The sequence below is a fragment of the Geospiza fortis genome, unplaced genomic scaffold (genome assembly GCF_000277835.1).
Source record: "Geospiza fortis unplaced genomic scaffold, GeoFor_1.0 scaffold264, whole genome shotgun sequence".
In the NCBI taxonomy this organism is placed as follows: domain Eukaryota; kingdom Metazoa; phylum Chordata; class Aves; order Passeriformes; family Thraupidae; genus Geospiza; species Geospiza fortis.
Genome location: NW_005054332.1, coordinates 3,663,737 through 3,686,021, shown reverse-complemented (window position 1 = coordinate 3,686,021; position 22,285 = coordinate 3,663,737).

Genomic DNA, 22,285 nt, shown 5'->3' with positions numbered 1-22,285 from the left:
ATGCCGTGCTGCAGCTCCCACGGCCACGCCTGGCAGAATTAGAGCTATTATGCAATTAAGGTGTCTACAACTTGGGTAAATAAAATTGATTTTAATTAGAGTTTAGCTTTAAGTATACATTTACTTTAGGTTATATTTATTCAGGATTTTGCCCCAATAGACCATACAGTAATGTGTTTTGATTTTGAAAGTAAACAAAAGATGCCTAACTCAACTCATTAAAACTCCATTTGTGAGACCTCAAGAACAAGCAGTCTATAGCACCATACAGCATTTTGTGTTCAACCCCTATGTCACATTCTTTCTTGGTATGTACCACTAATACTACTACCTTAGAATTTATTCTAATGAAATAGACAATTGTTACAATAATACATTTGTGAATGGCCTAGTACTGTTCATTTCAAAGGGAATTTTTGGTGATGTTGTGGTGTTTAGATTTTGTTTGTTTGTTTGTGGTTTTGTTTTGGTTGGGGGGAGTTGGCAGAGGAAGAAAGAATGAAAAAGATAAAAATCAAAGCAAAATCTTTATAATGGCATCCACAAGGTCTTGAATGTGTTCTACAGACATTACATAAAGATTTGGTCTGCAATGTTTTCAAAAGCCTAAGATATATACAGGCAGCATTTATGCAATTTCCACTCAGCATGCAGATAATCGAGGGACTGCATGTGTTTTACAAAAATATGTAGAGAATGTCAGTGACCGATGATTATTATTCTGTAGTATTTCTAGAAGGGAGGGATAAAATACCTGAGAACCAATCTCCTGGCTGAGAAAAGAATAGGGGCAGGAAAATAGTTGATTTCAGCTGAAGAAGCAGAGAAGACTGATAGCAAAATTGAAAGGTGTAATAGTCAATCAGCTTTTACTACAAATTGCGTGTGGGGATAAAGGGAAGACATAAGTCCTTCTTTAAAAAACAACCAAATAAAACAAAGAAAAGCACAGAACCAAGATAGTTTATTAATAATTTACCCTGATTCAATTTACCGCATGAATAGTTCTCCTTTCCCATTTAACAGCGTAGGAAGAAATGGCCGTGTTTGCAACACAACTCAGGTCTGTCCTGCTCAAGAGATCACCTGTGTCATCAGATTGTATTTCTGCACCTCTGTTTTTCAGAACAATTCAGGCTGGTGCTCCTCAGTTCAGAAAGAGAGAAGACCAATGATAGTTGTGTTCTCCTAAAGCAACTTCAAGATGAGTGTAAGTCATCCTTCCAGAAGTAATCCTGGTCTGGTAGCTTTCAAGACATACCATATGGTCATGTATATGGAAAATGAATTTTGGGGGTTTTCCATCTAAGGTGCTTCAAGAATAATGTTACTTTATTCTTTTTAATTGTTCTTAAACTACTTAGATCACAGGAAGCTTTGATTTAAACACTTTTAAGTTTATTAAACAATGGGAAGTGCTGAATTCATTTAACTCTTTTTTTCTGGTCAAAGGCATAGACCAGAGTAGCAGGTTTTATTACACATCTTTTTACAGCAAACTAGACAGAAACAAGTTCCCCATAAGTTCATTTTTGAAAACTTATGAAGTTAAATTGACTCTCAGTGATACTTAGGTTGCAAAGCCATTGAGATACCTTTCTGAATTTTACCTTCTACCTCACTAATAAAAAAAGGCATTAAAATCTGTCTGACGGGAAATATATGTTCTAATGATATCAAACATGACTTCATTGCTAGTTGGAGATCAACTTTTTTCACAGCTACTAAAAACCAAAGACACATTTTACAACTCTTTAGTTTGAAGTGTCAAGCCAAATTGAAGTTTATCTGTACTATATTTTATTGCTAAGTCTGATAATGAAGTGGATGACAGCATACCAGATTGCAGTTTATTCAAAGGCAGAACAGGTAACAATTATTATGTATTTTTGCCAGTCCCATCCAAATACATTGTATTATTATGTAGAACTGAAGTCAAAAGGCAGTGGATGCAAACAATTGAAGGGAAAACTCCAAACTTTGCACATGCTTATTCAAAAATTATTAAATCTTTTGAGAATGTGCAGTAGAATGAATGGTCAGTGTGAGCACAATTAGAATGAATTACCCTTCTGACACCTTACAATAAACTTGATACAATAATTTAAATGAATAGTTAACTATGTGTGTGTGAGTATACATAGGATCTCATACAGCAAAAAATCAGAATAGTCAAGAGTTTTATATTTCAGGAATTCAATTTGCTTTCAAATTTCTTTACTGGTTCATTTGCTTTAGGTATGGGTAAGGGTTATCTGGTTCCTGAACAAACTGCAGATGAGCATTAAAAAAAATAGGGACTTTCTTCTATAACCTAAGTAACCATCTCCTTCTCTGAAAGTGGAATTGTAATGGACAATACAAGTAATACAGAAGCAGCAGTACATGTGCAAAAAAGAGGGAATGGCCCCACCTCCTTTACTGTAGTTTGTTTAATTCCTTCTTTGAATACAGTCTGTACCCAGGCTCCATCTGATCTCTGCGTGCTGTCCTGTGGATACCAGTTCTTCTACCTTGTGGTTTCGTGGTTTGATTTTGGAGCACGTGAACATGCACAGAGCTTGTTTCCATGTAACAGTAGTCAGATGAGGTACTGGGCTTTGGCCAGTGGTGGGTCCAGATGGAAGTGGCTACACCCTCTCCTTGTAGAGGCCAGCCCTGAAGACTCCCGCACTGCCAACAGCTGTATAATCCAGAAGGGAAGTGTGCATCAGCAAGGGCACAAGTCACTGCAGATCACCTTCAGACTACCCCAGGCACCGCAAAAGACTCAGCCATATATGGTGCAACACACAGATGGTTGATCTCTGTGGTAAGTCCCTGATTTCAACGTGGTTTTGGTCTCTTCACTCATACAGCTGAATAAATACTGATTTTCTTAAATGGAGACAATTCTTACAGATTAGTTATTAGTCTATACAAACCAAATAAATCAGCTTCAGTTTAAAAAATTATCAGTACTTATTTTCTTTTAAAGACATTAAACAGTTTCATAAACTTTGTGAGTCTACGACCCTAGGAAAGTTCAGTGTGATTTCCAGGTGTAAAATAAATTCTGCCTTATGCTGTGACTGAGTTTATGACACCCACATTACAAGTTCTTAGTTCATCAAAACACATTTTATAAAATTCTATGTGTTACAGCTCTAGTTCATATTATCATTCTTGCAATGCTGTAAAGAAAAAGTAACAGAAAATTTAACTCAGGGTAAATGACATGCAAGGTAGCCTAACTTCACTGAAAGGTCTCCTTCATCATTAATTTGGGATAATTTTAAGCAGTATAATAAATTATAACATAGCAGCTGAACATAGAAAAATGCTTAAATAGAAACAAAGAATAAAATGCAATCTAGAATGTTTGTCTTCTTTCTTCCTTGTGATGCTAACAAAACTAACAAAGAAATTGTGACTCTATGACATAACTTTCTCCTCTCCACACGTAGGTAAACACCAGGCCTTATATTTTGCTTGGTTATGTTTTAAAGTTCTACCTCTGCTGTTCATTCTTACCTTTATATTACAGCTTATCCATTGAGCGTAGCTCAAACACTTCCACAAAAATCTTCTCCATGATCATAGCACAGTCTCCATTCACCTGTTCTCTCTAACCTTACTGCAATCAATAAGCCTGAATTTATCTTTCAACATTATCTCCAAGATTTAGATCTGTTCCTTTTTATATAAAACCTCTGTTTACATGGCTTTCTGATTCCTTTTCACTTGATACCAAATAATTTCTTTTGTACCTTTTACTTTTTCCCTTTCTGCTTATTGTTTTCACTGTCCTTTCCCAGTATGCAAGTCTCCCTTTAATACAAATTTCTCCTTTGAAGGGTAACAAGAAGAAGAACTAATGGACAAACTGCAGTACAAATAAGGTGATGTGTGGTTTAGAGTAATAGAATTACAGTTTCCATACTCCTAGGACTCTTCCTTGAGCTAATCCTTCAGTTCATAGTTATGTGCCAGTTATTCAGCACAGCATATTAGAGAAGTTGGTAGTCTCATGGTGCTTTAGGCATGTAAAAATCACATGTCTGAGTCTAGTTCAGTCACCACAGACACCCTTTACAGTCAGGAGGTTGAAACAAGCTCTTGCAGCTCTTTATTCATCTGACCTGCAAGTACCTATTTTTGGTTGAGATGAGTCATCCTATGAGAAATCTGATTTCTCTCCACTGGATATAAAGTCAGTAACTAGGTTAAACATAAGCATCTATCTTGTACATAACAACATTAATACAAATGAATTGAAACAGATTTCAGCAGTGTATGACAATAGAGTCCTGAGGAGTTTATCATTATATAACAGATGAAGGAACTGAAAAATAAGAAAAATAAGTCATCCAAAAAGTGCACGTGATTTGCATGACAAAATGTATTCTACTTCAAGCATATAGAGGCTGAAAGAGAGAACATGCTCAAAATAAAATGACAGAATTCATTTGAGAGAAAAAAAAAGATGAGAGATGCATACATATATTTTATCTAAGATGTAAGTAAATGTACAAATGCACAAAGAAAACACTATATCCAAATAAGAATAAAACTGTTTAGAGGATGCAAAGGATATAAGCTAGAAATCAGGATATTATATTACACATAGGAACATGTATATTGAATATAACAAGCTACTTTTGCCATTTCATTTCACAAGTGAACTTGCATGAGAAGTAGAAAGCAAAGAAAGGGAAGCTTGTAGATATGGATACAAGAAAGCTGGTAATATGTACAGATCTGCTTTTCTTTGGTTTTGTTTTGCTTTGTTTTGCGGATTTGGTGGCATTTTTTTGGTTGGTTTTGGGGTTGGTGGGTTTTTTGTGGGTTTTTTTGTTTTTTGGGTTTTTTTTCTACAATGCATTCATAAATTTTTATCCAGTTTTGGTTTAAGTTCTGTTCAGAGAATATTCATTTGTAATTGATTAATTAGCAGTTGGATTTAGTTAACTTTGCTTCCTTAAGAGGGATACAATGGAGGCAACTCTCTGATCTCAATTATTTTATTGATCAGGTACACAAAGCCCAGATCCAGACAATTAGATAAAATTATGTGTTATTAATCCATTGTTCTGTTGCAATTTTGCAAAACTTGAAATGAGGCAAATTCAGCAAATGATTTAATATAAGTCTATTTATACATTTACAATGTATAACTCTAGAGAATTTAGCCTGTTCCCACTTAGTCATCAGAAGTGTAGAAGTACAAATGGAAAATTCCAGATTAATCACTCACAGATGGTATTCATCTGGCAATCTTCAAATGCAATATATAAAACTAGAGGACATCTAAAACACCAAAAAACTGAACAAAGAAGAGAATTCTCCACAAGTATCTTAAACAAGTTTCAAGATACTTGACCATATTAAAAGGTCAGAAAGAGCTCAACTAGCTCATCAAACCTTAGTCAAGCATTATGGCAATTTTGCTCAAAATGATAAGTGACACGGGGAAAGGTGTGACACCATACAGCATCTTTATAATTTCATATACTTTTAAGCATAAAGTTATATAATCATATATTAAAAATGCATTTGAAGTGTATAATAGCAGCAACCTTACAGTTTAAGAAAAATGCAACATGCTAAATATAGGACTAGAAGTTATTACCCTTCAGGACCTTTGAAGAGACAAACTTTGTAATATTAAAAGAACCTAAATATCTCCTCTTTCTTTATACAAAACTATTTGAGGCAGAACATTTTAGTAGAAACCTTAAGAAGCCCCTGTGTATCTAATTTAGGATTAAATGCAGATGTTATCGCCTGTATGGATCAAAAAAAAACAAGAAAAAAAAGATGAAAAATATTGTCTTATTTTCTTTCAAAAATGTGTATTTTAGTTCAGCAGATGAAGTGAAGTAATATTCATCCCACTCATAAAGATTTGTCTGTTTTTAAAGAAGTCATAGAATCAATACTTCACATATGTTTCAGACTTACTGGATCATAGCACAAACATTTTTTCAAAAAATTACTGAATGATAAAAGATGTTTCTAAGACAAAAAAGAATTTGAAAATCACATTAGAATTTTATTAACTGTAAATCGTGGCACAATGTTTTAAATTATTTCACAATTTATTTGATCAAAACTGAGCATATCTGAATGTAATATTTTAATGCATAATAGGAGACAGATTTCAAGTTCAGAAGAATAAAGAACAGTAACAGCTTTTTTACTCATTTTTTTCTAACTTCTCCATGAAAAGGCTTTCAAATTAACAATTTTTAATTTAGATAAGAGTGCTTTAACTCCTAAAATATCCACAGTCCACAATGAGCATTCACATCCATAAGATTTAGAAAAACCAATATGAACCCAAATTGTAAAACCTCCAGATCATGAGGAGTTTCAAAACTTTCAAAACTTACCCTTTCTCCTTGCTTCTCAATGTTAGCAAAGGCATTTAATGTTCCCAGCAGTTCCTTTTTTTTGGAGAACTTGCCAGAATTTGGTTGTCCTCCTCATAGTTCTCTTAGAGATGTGCATAATAAATGCAGAAGGTAAGAAAATCAAAATATAGGAAATTTAAAAAGCAGACAAACACTTAGCAAGTTTGTGGGGGGAAAAATGTTTCCAGTGCCTGACCAGCTCCAGTAAAAGCAAATAAAGTAATAAGAATGCTAAAATTAGAAGTTCAGCAAATGTTGTCAAATCTGCTCATAGTGATGAAGTTCATTTGCTGTTTGTGCCAGAGCAAATGAATTTGCTTTATTTCAGGAGCTGGGCTGTATTAATCTCAACTATTGCAAAGCTCAGTTCACCCATGAAGCAAATGGATGATGATTCATTCTTTTTCTAAATAGAGTATTAAGTTCAGTCTCATATTGCAATTATTTAATTTTCCAAACAAGTCATTCCAAAGCTCTAGGATCTAACTCCATGATTATATAATTTCTTTCAGAGTAGATGAAACTTAAGGATAGATTATACCATACTACAGTTACCTGTGTTTAAGCACTGTTCCAGTTCAGTCAGTATCATACTAATTTTATTTAATGACTGAACAACAATATAGCCTTCTGATCTTCATTTTATAGGATTTGGTACTATTATTTTAAACCTTGACATATCAAGGGTGAGTTAAGCTTAGAGATTTATCAAAAACCAGAAAGTAACAATTACTATGCATTTCTATAAATTTAGTGCACCATACACAGATGGGAAATCAGAAGCTGTTAAAATAAAAACTTGTGAGAAACTTCGCACAATAATAATTCCCAAACTATGTAAATGTCAGCTACCTAAGAGTTCCTCAAACATACTTACAGTAATTTTTTTATTTTTAAAATACATAGCCTGATGAATTTGAAGGTATTTATTAAAAATATTTTTAAATGAATTGAAATATATATTATTATATATTCCTTAAGATGGGAATATTATATTCCCTAAGAAGGGAAAGAAATGCACATTATTTATGCAGATGTAATTGTGGCCAGAGAAGAGTGAGGTGAGAAGATGTGAGAGGAGCAGCTCTGCAGACACGGAGGTCAGAGAAGGGGGGGCCGGAGATGCTCCAGGCGCCAGAGCTGAGATTCCCCTGCAGCCCCTGGTGCACCCCTGATGAGGCAGCTGTGCCCCTGCAGCCCATGGAGGGCCATGGAGGAACAAAGACCAACCTGCGGCCCATGGAGAAACTCCTGCTGGAGAGGGGGAGTGCCTGAAAGAAGGCTGTGACCCTCTGGAGCAGGCTCCTGGTGGGACTTGTGGCCCCATGGAGAGAGGAGCCCACACTGGAGCAGGTTTGCTGACAGACTTGTGACTTCATGGGGACCTGCAGTGGAACAGTTTGTGACAAAGTGTAGCTCATGGGAAGGACTCATGCCCTCATGGGGAGGACTGTCTTCCGTGGGAAGGACACCACAATGAAGAACTCCTCAAGAAGGAAGTAGTGGCAGGACCAATGTGATGAACTAAGCCTAATCTTCCATTCCCTGTCTGCCTGCACTGCTCAAGGGCAGGAAATAGAAAATGAAGAATAAAGTTAAGCCCAGGAAGGAGGGAGAGGTGAGGGAAAGGTGTTTTTAAGATTTGTTTTACTTCTCATTTATCCTGTTCTGATTTCAGTTGATAATAAATTTAACTAACTTCCATAAATCAGCTCTGGTTTGGCTGTGACATAACTGGTGAGTTATCTCTCCGTGCCATAATCCCAATTTAGGAACTTTTTGTTATATTTTCTCTCCCCTGTCCAGCTGAGGAGAGGAGAGATGGCTGGCTTTGGTGGGCAGTTGGCATTGAGCTAGAGTGAACAGTCTTCTAACCCTTTGCAAAGTTAAAAAGTCACACTTTGCTTGGTTTTTTTTTGTTTTTGTTTTTGTTTTTTTTGTTTTGTTTTGGTTTAGGTTTTTTATGAGTTTTTTGTTTGTTTTTTGTTTTGTTTTGTTTTTTTCTTTTTATATATATAAAAATTAAGTAATTGGATTTCTTTTCTTTAGTGTCTACACTGCTGCCTGTCTTCTGCTAACCAACTTGCTTTTTTATTCTCTTGTATTAATCTGTATCCTGAGAAACCTATAAGAATCATGTGTGTAGCTGAGACTCCTGAATGTTAAATGCATAATGGCAAAATAACTCTACATCTCCTTTTAAGCTCATTTCTGCTTATACCTTTTTCTACCATGAACAGAAATTTCTACATAATATTGGAAGACAGGTGTAAGGAAAGGACAGAATGAGGTTTCTTAACACAATAGGAACTTAGGTAGGTACATAAGAATAAGCTTAAAGCTGTGCTAAATAATGTACTAACTCTTTCTCTTCAAGAAAGGGGAGACATTTTACCAAACTAGTCAATTATTCTCTGTAAGACACAGAGAACCTAATCTCTCTTAGTTGGTAATATGGTTTTCTCAAGTCACTAAAGCATTGAATGGAAAAAATAATCAATCCATATTCTTCTGTACTGAGGTTATGTGTTTCTGCTGAACACAGATTTGGATATATTACTATGAAAAACCCTGATGGATGAAAGCAACCCCTAGTTTAGCAGAAAAACTGCATGTTCCCATAAAATACGGCATTGGGAAAAAAAATCTGTACATTTTGCCAGCTGCCCTTGTTTCTGATTTACACATTTCATGGTTCAAGCAGAGAGATTGTCCTGGTTTGAGGGTTGGAAGTAGGCAACTTCAAGAAAGAGCAGATACCAACTTTAGAATTTCTGCATCAACTCACCTTTCATTCTCCCATGGTGCATGGCTTTGAACATATGAATCTGATGGCTGCATCTGATTAGATAAAATCCTTTGATAGAAATAGGAAAAGTTATCTCTATTACTTATTTAGGATTGTAGCCTATGTTCTGATTAGAAGCCACATTATAGTTTTATAAATCAGATTTTATTTACTTAAGGAAGAGGTTTCCAGTTGTTTACATGTTGGAGATTTCTTCCCCCAACTTATGCTTACTAAGAGTATGCTTAAAAAGATGATTCCAAGATGATTCCACCTCCTCCCCACCCAAGACTGTGTTGCAATCATCAAATTGTTGTTAACTTTCTTAGGCACCTAAGAAGAAATTTGTCACTTGGAAATAGTGGATTTTTTTCAAATCCTCTTAACCTCATCAGGTTCCCTGTTCCTTTGAATTGATTGCATCTGGTTGCCTTCTGACCTTTCACAAGAAATTTATTCTGGTTTGACACAAAGGGGAAGGATAAGTAGCAATTGGAACTATCAATTACCCAACACTGACTTTGTCTACTCACCAAAGCTCTTTGCAATTTTTCAGCACTCCTACGGGATCTTTTCAGTATTTGCAGGAATTCAGTTTGATCACTTGATGGTGGGCAAAGTCTTATTTTTCACATCAGAAACTTTGTAGGTGATAGATTTGACGTGTGCTGTTATCAGGTTTTTTTTAAAAAAGCCTCTATAAAAATGAAGGAAGGGAGCCTAAGACTGGGGTGAGAGGAGATGAGCTGGAGCTCCTGTGAGCTCTTCACTGTGGCTCCATATGAATTCTTCATCAGTACCGGTGTTCTACTGTGTGCTTTTACCTGCTAAAGGCTGCTCAGGGACTAGAAACTCATCTTTGATAGAAGGAATAAATAATGCCAGGGTGGGAGGAGTAGAAAATAGACTTTACTCAAAATTTCTGTATACCTACTGGGAAAAGGGAAAATAAGTAATGGCCCAGAAAACAATAGGTATCTTCTTGGTTTTGTGGCTCTCCTTTGACTGACTGACAGTTTTTCCTTGTAGTCTATGCCTTGCTTGAGGCTTAAGAAAAAAATTGTTTTAAGAAGCAGCTAGTCTGACTATGCTATTCTTTTTATTTCTCCAGATAGTATTAGTTTAGTGAATTACTATGTGAAGTCAATGCCCAACTAATAAGGAATTCAATAACTCTATTTATGCCAAAATAATTTATTGCAGCATCAGATAAAAACAATCAAATTAAAAAATAAAAAGGAATTACCTGGTACCTTATGAGTCAAAACAGATAAACACAGGTTTGTAGTTAAAAATATGCCAAAAGCAGAAAAAGACCAGTGGTATAGGCCATAAAATTACACTCCTCAGAAACTAAAGCAGTCCCTTCTTCACAGGTATTCTGTAGGCATGCAGGTCTGGTCTCTGCTAAAAAAAAAAAAAAAAAAAGCATATTGCTTTCCTGATTAAGCTCTGCCTTGGGTTCTCTTACTTTAATATTTTTCAGTGGGTCTCCTGGGAACAGTGTTACCAAGACATAAGCATGTAGAGGGTCCCTCCTGGGTTCCTTGTATGCTTACAGCCCAAACTGACAGTGGCTTTGAAGCCTAGCAATGAAGTCTGGCTATGTCCTTCTAAATTTATTTTTCTTCATTCTTTCACTGGGTGCTGCAGGCCAAAATTATTCTTCTGCTATTTAGTGCATTTGTATTCAAACAGTTCTGTAAGACCTTTCAATCTGCCAATGCTTGCAGTAGTAGGGGAGCTATCCTAATACTTGGCAGATATTCTTCTGTTCAAGAGGGAGAAACTAAGCACATATGAGCTATCAGTGACCTCAGCATGATTTCAGAGCCCCCAATTTCCAAAAGTGAACTATAGTTCCAAGAACACTCTTGATGTAAGTGTCTATGCAGAAAACATTAGAGTTGCACTGCAAATCTGCCACCGTAGCTACTGACAGCTGACAGTACAGCCAATGCTGCAGTTCAGCTGAGAAGAATGACTCATTTCTGCACAAGCACAGGTCCTTTGAACTAAAGATTTTCACCTCCCATGGCCAGGGTTAGCCCCTTGCACAGCTCTGTGACAGTCTATTTCCTCATTGAAATTCTGGAGTCACGGTTGATCACACATTCAAGATGATAAGAGTCTACCCTGCAGAGTGGAACTGCTGCACTCAGAAGTCTTTTTGTTAGCTCCTGTCAAAGACCCAGCATTAATATGTCCTAAGATCCTTGTCAAGGCAAAAGCAAGCTTTTTCTGAAGAAAAAGCAGAGGTGAGTGAATGCCTAGAAGACAGCCATACTTCACACACTAAAACACGATTAAGGAGATGAACTTACTGTTTTATTTAATCTTTAGGTAGTGAGACATTTTTAAGCACCTGAACTCAAAACCAAGACAGTAGCTTAACTGTAAGGGATATTGCCAAAACATTGATTCTTTAAATTCCTGATAAAGATGTCTCAAACATCTGTTAAGAACAAAATAAGCTTTAAGCCTGTGAGGACTAGGAGAGAAGTAAAGGATGCAGTGGCAGTCTCACAAGAAAGACAACCCTACTGCTGGCTAAAGAGGATGAATCTTTAAAACAACTGACATTCATACCTAAAATACAGAGTTTTATGGGGTTAAAAACTTTCAGGGTGTTTCATACCTACACTTTCATCTGACCCATACACCTTGGTGTCTCTGGCCTAGAAACAATCATTCAGTAGGTGAATATCTTGATTTTGATCTAATACAGATGCAGGTATTAGGCATGAGTGAGAGAAGTTTGTATTTTTTATTGTTTATTTTGTAAACTGAAGTAATTGTTTTTTCACATAAATGTGGCAGGAGGGCTGGCTTGATCATGAGGATCTAAACAAGTTCTCCCAGAGCCCTGCCTTTCTACCACATGGAAAATGCCCTCAGGACATTGGAAAATAAAATAATAAACTTCAGCGATATCTGATATTATAATTAAGTAGAAGCTCACCAGATTAGTTTGAGCAATATCACATGATCCAACCCATTATAAAATGTATTAATTTGGTTAGACTTGTAAGAAGCAACAAAAAAAAGATTCCTGAAATGAATAAACTTACTAAATGAATTTACAATGTGTGACAAATTAAGAAGATTACTGCAGGGTGTCACAAGTCTATACAAAACTAAGTTAAAATTAGTGATAAACAAAAATGTGCTCCCTTTGTGGTTTACTTCCATCCAGCTGCATCCAGCTATGAAAGGGCTATCAGACAAAACACTAATTAGCAGTCAGTTCAAGACAGTTTCAGAAAGTAATCCGTTGGCTTTCAGTATCCTTTGATACTTTCACAATTTCAGGAAAATGCCTGGAACTGCACATCCCCATTGCTGCTTAGGGACAGGAGCCCGTCAGGAGGTGCGTAGGCTTGCTCTGCAATATCTGAAGGACAGAACAGCTCAAAATGGCATCCACGTGGACTGAGACATAGACAAGGCTGTGCCTTATCCTTTGTCTCCTTACAGTCTTCAGCAATTTGTTCCCATGCCACAGGGAAGACTCTCTAAAGCCTTGAAAACCTTTTCCTCGGAAAGCATTCCTTTCTATGGAATGCAGGTGGTGGTGGCAGCAGTTACAGCTGTGTAGCCTCTCTGATATGGAATATAGTGCCCACCATCTTTTCCATATATTTACTGATTTTTAGGAAAGGTCAACCAAACACTAGTCTAGACTTGCAAACTCTTACTATTGTGGTTTCTTCATTGTCTTCTACAATAAGGTGGGAATGGAAAAGCTTGTTGCTTAGGGGGTGCAGCATGGCAACATCTGATCTCCAATCAAGTTACAAGAAAGCAGCCTCCACTGATAAATGGCAAAGAAGAGCTGACTGACAGACTTTGTGAGGGGCCAGGGCTGGCTGATGCAACCCCCAGGGGTATAAAAGACTGAGCATTCATCTTGAAGAGGAGCTGGCCATGTGGTGTGCATGTGGACAGTTCCCAGTGCTGCACTTTTTCCTTATGTAGTCCTTTAGTTGTATTTTTGTTAAGGTTTAGTAAACCTTTTTAAATTTTCAAAGTGAGCAGTAGTTTCTCACAGTGTCCTTGGAATCCCTTCTGCTGAATCTCTTTCACTGTTTGCAGGTGTTACATGTCTACCAGAAAAAAGACCAGGCATGTAACTTGAAGCCTCAAGATTAGGGCATCATGATTTGGGCACTTCCTAGAGAAGACAATGTACTTACACCTCTCACATGAGCAAATGCTTAACCCCTGATGCAGAGACTGTTATTAAAGGAGGGATTTCAACTCAGATCTCCTCTTTCAAGTGAATGCCCTAAACTTCCAGAGTAGAGCCTAACTTTGGCCCAGGAAATACTGATGATACTGGATTCTTTAGGAATTTTTAACAAAGCTTTTCTTTATAAGAGTTTACAGTCCAATGACTATGCAAAGTCAGGATGTATGTTCTTCAAATAAAAATGGACTGGTTTAGTGTGTTAGCCAGTCCACCACTAACAAAAAGGCATCACTATCATGTCTTCCAATTGTCTTTTAAAAAGGTTTGATGTCTGTGATCAATTTGAGGTACCAAGCATCAGGAAAGTAGCTGCGAAACGAGTACTTCTGTTTATTTCAGGCACCTCAGAAGGGGACAAGATTATAACCTGCAGAAGTTAATATTGTTTAGCTTTCCAATCATCATATTAGATTACTTGGTTCCACTAGTGAGGTCCTTACTCATGGATTGCACAAAGAAATCTAGATATACTGATGAGACCTAAGGCCATCTCATTTATCTATTTATCTGCACTGACTGCAAAGTTAGCTTCAGTTTATTGTAACAGTTTCAAGCAACAAATTTTCATATACTACCATAAGCTAGAAGGATTCCAGCCTCCCTGTCTAACCTCAGTAAAACTGTGTCAGATCATCTGTGATTCATATTCACAGGAAGAACTTTTCAGGCCTTTGTAAGCTACAATTCAGGTAACTTTAGAAAGAACTGAGGTTGACCATTGGTGAATCAACCTAAAACCATTTAAAAATTTATCTGTCCTAAATATATCTTAACCTGGAAACTTTGCACACCTTCCTCCACAAATCTCAAAAACAGAGGATTCAACCTATGAAACTAAAAACAAACCCTGAATGCTAGTAGATCTAGTAGCTCAGTGAGCATTATTCTGTGGTTCTATTCTTTAAATTCACAGCTCTTTTATCATTCTCTTTGCTATTCATTTAGAGTTTGAGAGAGAGATCACTTAAGACATTCCAGTGATATTGATCCTATATCCACTTTAAGTCTTTTATACTTGGAGTTTTGCCAAGCAAAATAGTGTGCTTCAGTGATCTCAAAGCCCATATGAAGCCTTTTATTGTAAAAGTAGGCACTTAAAAAAATCTTTATTTTTCTTTGTTTCTTGGCCTTTCATAATATTGTTCTAAAGTTAGATTCTGAAACTGGACTAATCCTTAAAAACATTGTTACACAATAGAGTAAACAAGAATTTAGATTGGTTCTATAGTTCACTTGAGAAGAAAAAAAATTAGAGTTTTTACCCTACTTGGCTATCTCAAGCATCTACTCATTAACTTGCTTTGCTCACTGGGTGTCCACTTTCCATCCCATCCAGCAGACCATCCAGCAGGTCTGGGATGGTTAGGCAGAAACTTTTGCCAATTTGTGTTGGGCTGCTGTTTGCACTTGCTTGCTTTCTTTTTTTTTTCCCCAGACCCCTTCTTTTTGGGAATCCTTAGTTTTCAACCACAGCTTTTCTTTCTGGAATACCAAATGCCCAGTTTTTCCAGTCTGAACAATCTATGCGCAGAGGAAAAATGCATGGTCAGACTCCTGACTGGTGGTTCTGCGCCATGTCTCTTTATTAACTGGGGGATTTAGGATATGCAACTTTTGTCTTGTCCAGATATTATAAAAATTTACAGGTAGCATGTACCATTTGCAGCTACCAGGTAGTGGGCTTCTTACAGGTAAAACAAGTAACAAAATAAAATGTATAGAACTATTTTAAACATCTAGTAGACATAATAGATAATGCACCCAAAAGTTCTTTATAAAATGTTAGTGCATTTGTGCGTATTTAAGGTAATTTATTTTGAAATGTTTTGAGAAATAACAGAAAGATTTCTCATTGTTCTTACATGTGAGTTTATGATACCTTGCACATATAATATCACAAAATCTTGGTGATAATAGGGATATCCTAAAGGGAATAGAAAGAAATTAAAATTGTTTAGTCTTCCATTTCCAAGACAGCCTAGTATTACAGAATGAATACTTAGATCTCATTTTAGCATAGGTATAGTGATCTTCTGTTTTGGATAACTTAGAAACACTTTCCATTATGAAATAGACATTGGACCCTTTTGGGGGGCAGCTTGTTTTTCTACATTATTTGTAGAAAATCTGACAGGGAAAAGTTCTGTTGCCAGGAAAACACCAATGGTTGATGCCAGGAAATTTTCTTCAGATTTGACTGGGCAATAAACTATGGAGAATTGCTGTTTTCCTGTTGGGGCTTCCATTATTGCTTTTTGACTGGCAGTACACCAAAGCCACAGACAATCTAAGCGTTGAGCCCTGCTCCTCCTGCAGCCACAATAACATCCACTGCAGTAAGAAGTAATGGGGGTGTAACCTCAACCCTTTGCTTTCCAGGGCAAAGATAGTGTGGTGGTTTAATACCATCCAGAAATTAAACTCCAAATAAGTCACTCCCTTTCTCCAGGCCCCTTCCAGCAAGAGAGGGACAAAGGCAGAGAATATGAGCTAAGAATTTACTGAAAGCAAACAGCAATGGAATAAGAAATGCACAGTAGCAGCATCAGTACTAATAACAAAATTTATTGAAAAGAGAAGGTGCTTTACACACATAAGGTTCACCACCTCAGCTCAGTTCACCATGGCCCCTGGGCCAAAGACAAGATGGCAGCCTTTCCCACATGGTTCCACAGGTTCTCCACTGGTTTCCCCAGATAAAGACAAGATTGCAGATGTTCCCCACATCCAGTTCTCCTCTCCCTGAGCCTGAGACAATGAAAAGCAATGATGGACAAATACCCAAAAAGCCAGATCATCTGCACTTCACCTCATTTTTTTCCTGACCCCTACACACTGCTGGTTCAATTCCATGCTGCACTACCGCTTCTGACAGCTCTACCCCACTCTGCCCTCTCTGCTCAGCTCCTTTCAGCTCAGGCCAGACTTGGCTGGGCTCAGCTTTGCCTCTGCTGCTCTGTTCCCTGCAGCTGCTTCCCACACCAGCACCACCTCCCAATACCCCGTCTTGGCGCTGTGTTCACCACTTTGCCAGAGCCACATCTCCAAGCCACATCTTGCAGGAGTGGGAGGGGGATAAGCAGCGACAGAGGATGGGGCCCCCAGGGCTGATCCCTGTATCCCCCCGATCGAGAGACTGAGACAGAATTCTCTGCTTCCGGAGCATGCTCCTCTTCCTTCGCCCTGAAACCACACCCCCAGCAATGATGTCAGTGGTATGGAATAGCGACCTGGTCATGCCAAAACAGCACGTAGCTCTGCCCCCTCTCTGCGACCAGGACTGCTGGTTATCAGATAAAGAGACATGGGTGATTACAGATCTGGGAGGAATAGACATGGGTGATTACAGATCTGGGAGGAATATCCAGAATGTCCTGCTTGAAGCCTCTTCAGTCCTGAAGATTAGTAGGGACATGAGGCAGACAAAAAAATGTAATTGGAAAGCATTATGGCTCACTCCATTGGACAACTGACATGAATGAACATGGATCTTTCATGGCATTTCATGAGCATTTTGTATTCCACTAAATTTTCCAAACACAAAATTGAAATTGTACTTAAGATTTTGCATTGTTTCTCAAGGAAAATACAGTATCTGTTGGTGCCATGATTTACAAAAGAGATACTTATTTTCCAAAAGCCTTTTCTAGTGGCTGATATATCAGAGGCACAACAGATCCTATACCTTCAGTCATAGTGAGCAAGGTCAGTGGCAAGCATCAAATCTGAACTGATGCTGCCTATGTTAGAGAGGGGGCTTAGTACAGTTGCACAAGATAAAGTTTTTCATATTTACTCATTCTTACTTATCTATATTAGCATGGGCTGCTGAGATTGATTAAAGCCATTTATTAATTCAAAAATTTGTAAAATAGCTTTATATAAAGCACATTTGCTCCTGAAAGTACATAGGCATGTTTCTTAAATTTTTTTTGTAACATCATTTATTTTCTCTATACTGTTTTTTTGAGGTAGCTACAATAAGGGCAAACACAGGAGAGTGATTAGCAGTAGCAGGCTTGGCAGGAAATGAAACAGCTGCCTCAGTGGGCAATAGACAGCAGCCTCTGCTTTACTACTATTGATGCAGTCCCATTGAGGTCAACATATGTGAGCTTTCAAATATTCAAAGTTTACATTTATTACAGTTGTTCCAAATGTGTTGGGACACAAAGAAATTTCTGCATTTTATCTTGTCCCACTTCTAATTTTTACTTGCAAGATACTAAAATCTACTTCATGATGACCTTTTGTAAACTGAAGACTACCTATGGATCAACTGGTAAAACTAGTAAAATTAGTACTGTAGGATTTCACTGATTTGTATTTTGGAATGGATTAATTACAGAGATACAAGTTATTTCCACTATTTACCTCCCCTCTTTTTTATAAGAACCAACTATAAAAAATGGTTACTGCAAATATCAATAATTTCCTTTTTCAAAAAAGAGTCACAAGCCTACAACAAGCAGTTTTTATGAACCAGTTTTCATAGATTGTTTTGAAGAATGGTTTGAACATTTAAAGAGATGGTATGATATTCTGGAAAATATTAATATTTATAGTCGCCTTTCCTTTTACAGAGTCCAATAATTTAGGATGGCTACAGCATGAATTTCAGAAAATCAGACGCTTTTGATTTAGGATATCCGATTACAGGGAATCCACCAATTATATTAATAATTTGAATTACTAAATTTCACTTTACTTTTAGTGGGCTGGAATCAACATTATGCTTTCTATCTCTAAGTAATATTATTTATCCATGTAATGCATGCAAAGAAACAGAGGACAACAGCAGGTACAAATTCTCATAACTCAAGCTGATCAGTTGAAACCAATTGATAGGCAAACCTGAAACCTTAGAAAAAAGAGTTCATCTAAATCTGTATTGAGAAGATGGTATTATGCTGAGCTGTACTCTTTGATTAAAGCCACTTTTCAGGAAGATATTTAAATTTAATTTTTAATTTAAAATATAGAAAAAATGTTATATGATTGATTAAATTGGAAGACAAAAAAAGAGAAGGAATTTTCTATTTGGATTGGAATAACAAAAAGAGTGATGAAAACACATACTGTATGTGTTACAATTGCCTTCTATATTTGATATGACTTATGTCTCTTATCTCCTATTCTGAAATATTTGAATTGTAGAATAATTTAATATTCTCCTACATGCAAATGAATGCACAGGGCTATGTTAGAATGAAAGGGCTGACTAGGCTGTGGGTGTGACAGGAAGAACAGAGTGTCTAAAAATGATCATGTTAAAACTGCCCTAAGGGAAAGCAGCTTGAACTCATTTTAAGCACCAGGGACGACTGGGATGAAAAGACCAAATCCCCTTCAGTGTCAAGACAGTGCACGCTCTGTCAAATCGTAATTTCAAATGTGAATTTTGGAATGCCAAGTAGTTGGAGTAGTTTAGTTTCTTGTCTCAAGTATGTGTGTACTGAGACAGGAACAAATGAGGGATATTAACTGCTAAACATTTAGACTTACTACCATATCTTGTAAATACTTCTGATATCATACAAAAGGCCTATATGGTGATGCTGAACCACTGAAAACTGTACTCGAGGAAGAGAAACCCATATCTAACTGCACTGCACCCTGTAAGTGTGAATATTTTTATTAATATTTAGTATAGGAAACACTAAGGTTTTCAAAGCATGTGTGCCATGTCAGAAAGTGTATACTTGAGGACTTAAAAACACAGTTTTGATTTTGCTGATAACATGTGCAAAGATGTCTTTGCTGACATTTGTATTTATTTGATATGCAGAACTGCAACTGCACTTACACTTGGGTATACATAAAAAAAGCCTCATGAAAAAAAAAAAGACACTGGTCTGACTGCTATATATTGCCAGACATTTGTAGAAATATGTTTTGGCTTGACTTTCATTGTTAAGTGTGAAAATAGTACTGCAAAATGCTACCCATCAATGATTGATTCTGTGTTTTTAGGAATGAACCTTTTGCTTCTTGGTTTTCTGTTATGATGAGTCACTGTTATGATGAAAACCTCAGCCAAAAATTCAAACACTTTCACCTAAAAGCCAAATAAACTGAGAACTCCTTACAAAGCAATAAACCAACACAGCTTTACTGGTTGTAATGATCAATGCATGCTGAGGATACTGAAAACCTTGGACAACTGTAAGCTGGGGAGAACAAACCAGACAGTTCTTTTGTAATATGAATTACACACTTTTATATTTAGAAATATCTCATTGTAACCTCAGCTTGAAGCACAAGTTCTAATACAATACTACTCCTACTTGAAAAGTTGTGGCTTATATTGGGTATAATGGATTCTTATTAGTCTTCACTCAATTTTTGTTTAATACAGATCTTTTTCTTTAAAAGTCCACTCTTGGATTTTCTGTGGTTGAAATGGTTCTTGAGGTATTAAAGACTCTTTTTTCCCAACCCTGTGATTGAGGAAGAAGTTGAGATTCCTCGGCTCTTCAAATTTTTTCAAAGTTGTTTATTTTCTCTTATCTATACATTCTTTTTCTGACTTGCTGAGATCTGTCTGGCAGGTCGGTTTGTGGCACACTGACAGCCCTTGGGGTGGTGTTAGCTTTTTATACTAAGAACTACATGTACTTTATTTACAGTAATTTTCCAATACCTATCACTTCTGTTAGACAGTCTGTCTCTACTCTAAACTAATCTAGAAGTGTCACCATCACAGCAGAAGATGGAGGACAAGAAAAAGAAGAAGAAAGAGGAGGAGGAGGAGGCTAACTATCATTCTACTCAAACTCTTGTGGCTTGTAAATCTTCACATAAAGTTGGCAATTTTCTCCATGGCCTAAAATCAAAGGCACAGGTGTTTTTGACTCCGTGCCAAGGTCTCTGAGCACCTTGCTGGGGTCTCGAGTCGTCCAGGGCAGTCAGAGGAATGTCCTGGGTTCCAACAGTCTACCAGAATTCTAAGTCAATAATTGTGCTGCAGGAGATGCACTGTTTGCTGTGAACATAAATGCAGTGTGTGTGCATATATATACAAATGTCTGTGTATATATGTATATGTATATGTATATGTATATGTATATGTATATGTATACGTATATGTGAATGTATATAATGTACATATTCACCCTTAACAATTTTGCTGATGACAGCAAGCTGTGTGGTGTGATCATAATGCTGGTCCTGCAGGTGGCTCATGGCAATCCCAAGCACGAGTAGATGCTGGAAGAAGAGTGGATTGAGAGCAGCCCTGCCGAGAAGGACTTGGCAGTGTTTGTGGAAAAAAAAAAAGCTCAGTATGACTTGGCAACTTGGCTCTTATAGCCTGGAAGGTCAGCTGTGCTCTGGACTGCATCACAAGAACTGTGACCAGCAGGTTGGGGTAGGTGATTCTGTTCCTCTACTCTGCTCCTGTGAGACCCCACCTGGAGCTCTGCATCCAGCTCTGGGGTCTGAGCACAAGACAGATGTGGACCTGTTGGACTGAGTCCAGAGAAGGCCACTAAGTTGATCACAGGGCTGGAGCACATCTCCTACAAAGACAGTTTGAGATAACTGGGGCTATTTAGTCTGGAGAAAAGACTGGGTGTATCTTACAGCAGATCCCTTGATGTGGGCAGTATGAAGGGAGATCTGGGGGCAGGGGTGCTGTCCATGATGGTCAGGGCTTCCCAAGGAAAGTTGAATAGGCAACAAAACAACATTCCTACCACCCCAGCCAGAAGCAGGGCAGCTGAGGGCACCTGGGCAGCAGCAGCACCAGGCACCTCCCCGTGGGTGGACATAGGCAAGAACAGGGACAGGCCAGGACATGGGACCAAGGAGCCGCAGGACTCATGCCTGGCCTTGCTCCAGCAGGACCCATGACCAGGCAGAGCCAGGCTGGGGGGAACTGGAGACCTCCCTCCTCTGGCATCACTGAGGCAGGGGCTGCTGGATCTGAGGGGCTGGTGTGGGAACCTTTGATGTGGGCAGGATGAGGTGAGGCCTGGGGGCAAGATTGCTGTCCATGATGGTCACAGCTGGTGGTGCTCTTGGGGATCCAAAGTATTGCTACAGAAACAGCAATTCACTATAGGATTTATTCTTATGTCTTCCTTTCTGGGATTGCACGTGCCTCACCAATAACTGCTGAGATGTAGGCCTGCAATTTCCAGAAATGAAATACATATTGATCTGAAAACGCAGTGAAAACACTCTCATTTGTTTGACTTGGCCGAGACTGATCAGCATAAATGTCCTGAGTCACTGCTTACCTATGCTGAATATCACCTCTGTCTGCTTAAAAAGCTTGCTAGCATCATAACTATTTTATGAAAAGTTGAACATTTCATTTGGAAATCTATAGGTTACTAGCACCCTGTGCTGCCAGGTGACTGTTCATCCTGTTAGACTGTGGGAAGGGTTTGGGGCAGAGCAGCAGCATCTCACAGCAGGGCAAGGGTGCAGGGATGGAGGCCATCCTTTTTGCTAGTTAGCATGGGGTCAGTGTTCAAGTGCACATGGTGATCACCAGCCAGCTGCCCTCTGCTCCAAAGAATGGCCTTGGCTGCTTCAATTTACTAGAAGTGATGTAGTTAAATAGCCTATTTATTTCCTTTACTCTAAACTATCATCTCTTATTCCCTTCATACAAATGCAAACCACCAGAAATTCACCATTTCCAAGTGTTAATGAAATTAAAATTGAGCAACTTCAGGAGATTTTGTTATGGTCAAATAGCATTGTGTGTGATGTTCTCTTTACCTATTTGAGGATAAGAGGTAGGCTCTGCCTTTGAAACTGCTGTGCTGTGTTGTTAAAGTGCTTCTGAAGTCCAGGAACATGACTGTTCCTTGCTCTATGACAAGAAGCGAAGGTTAT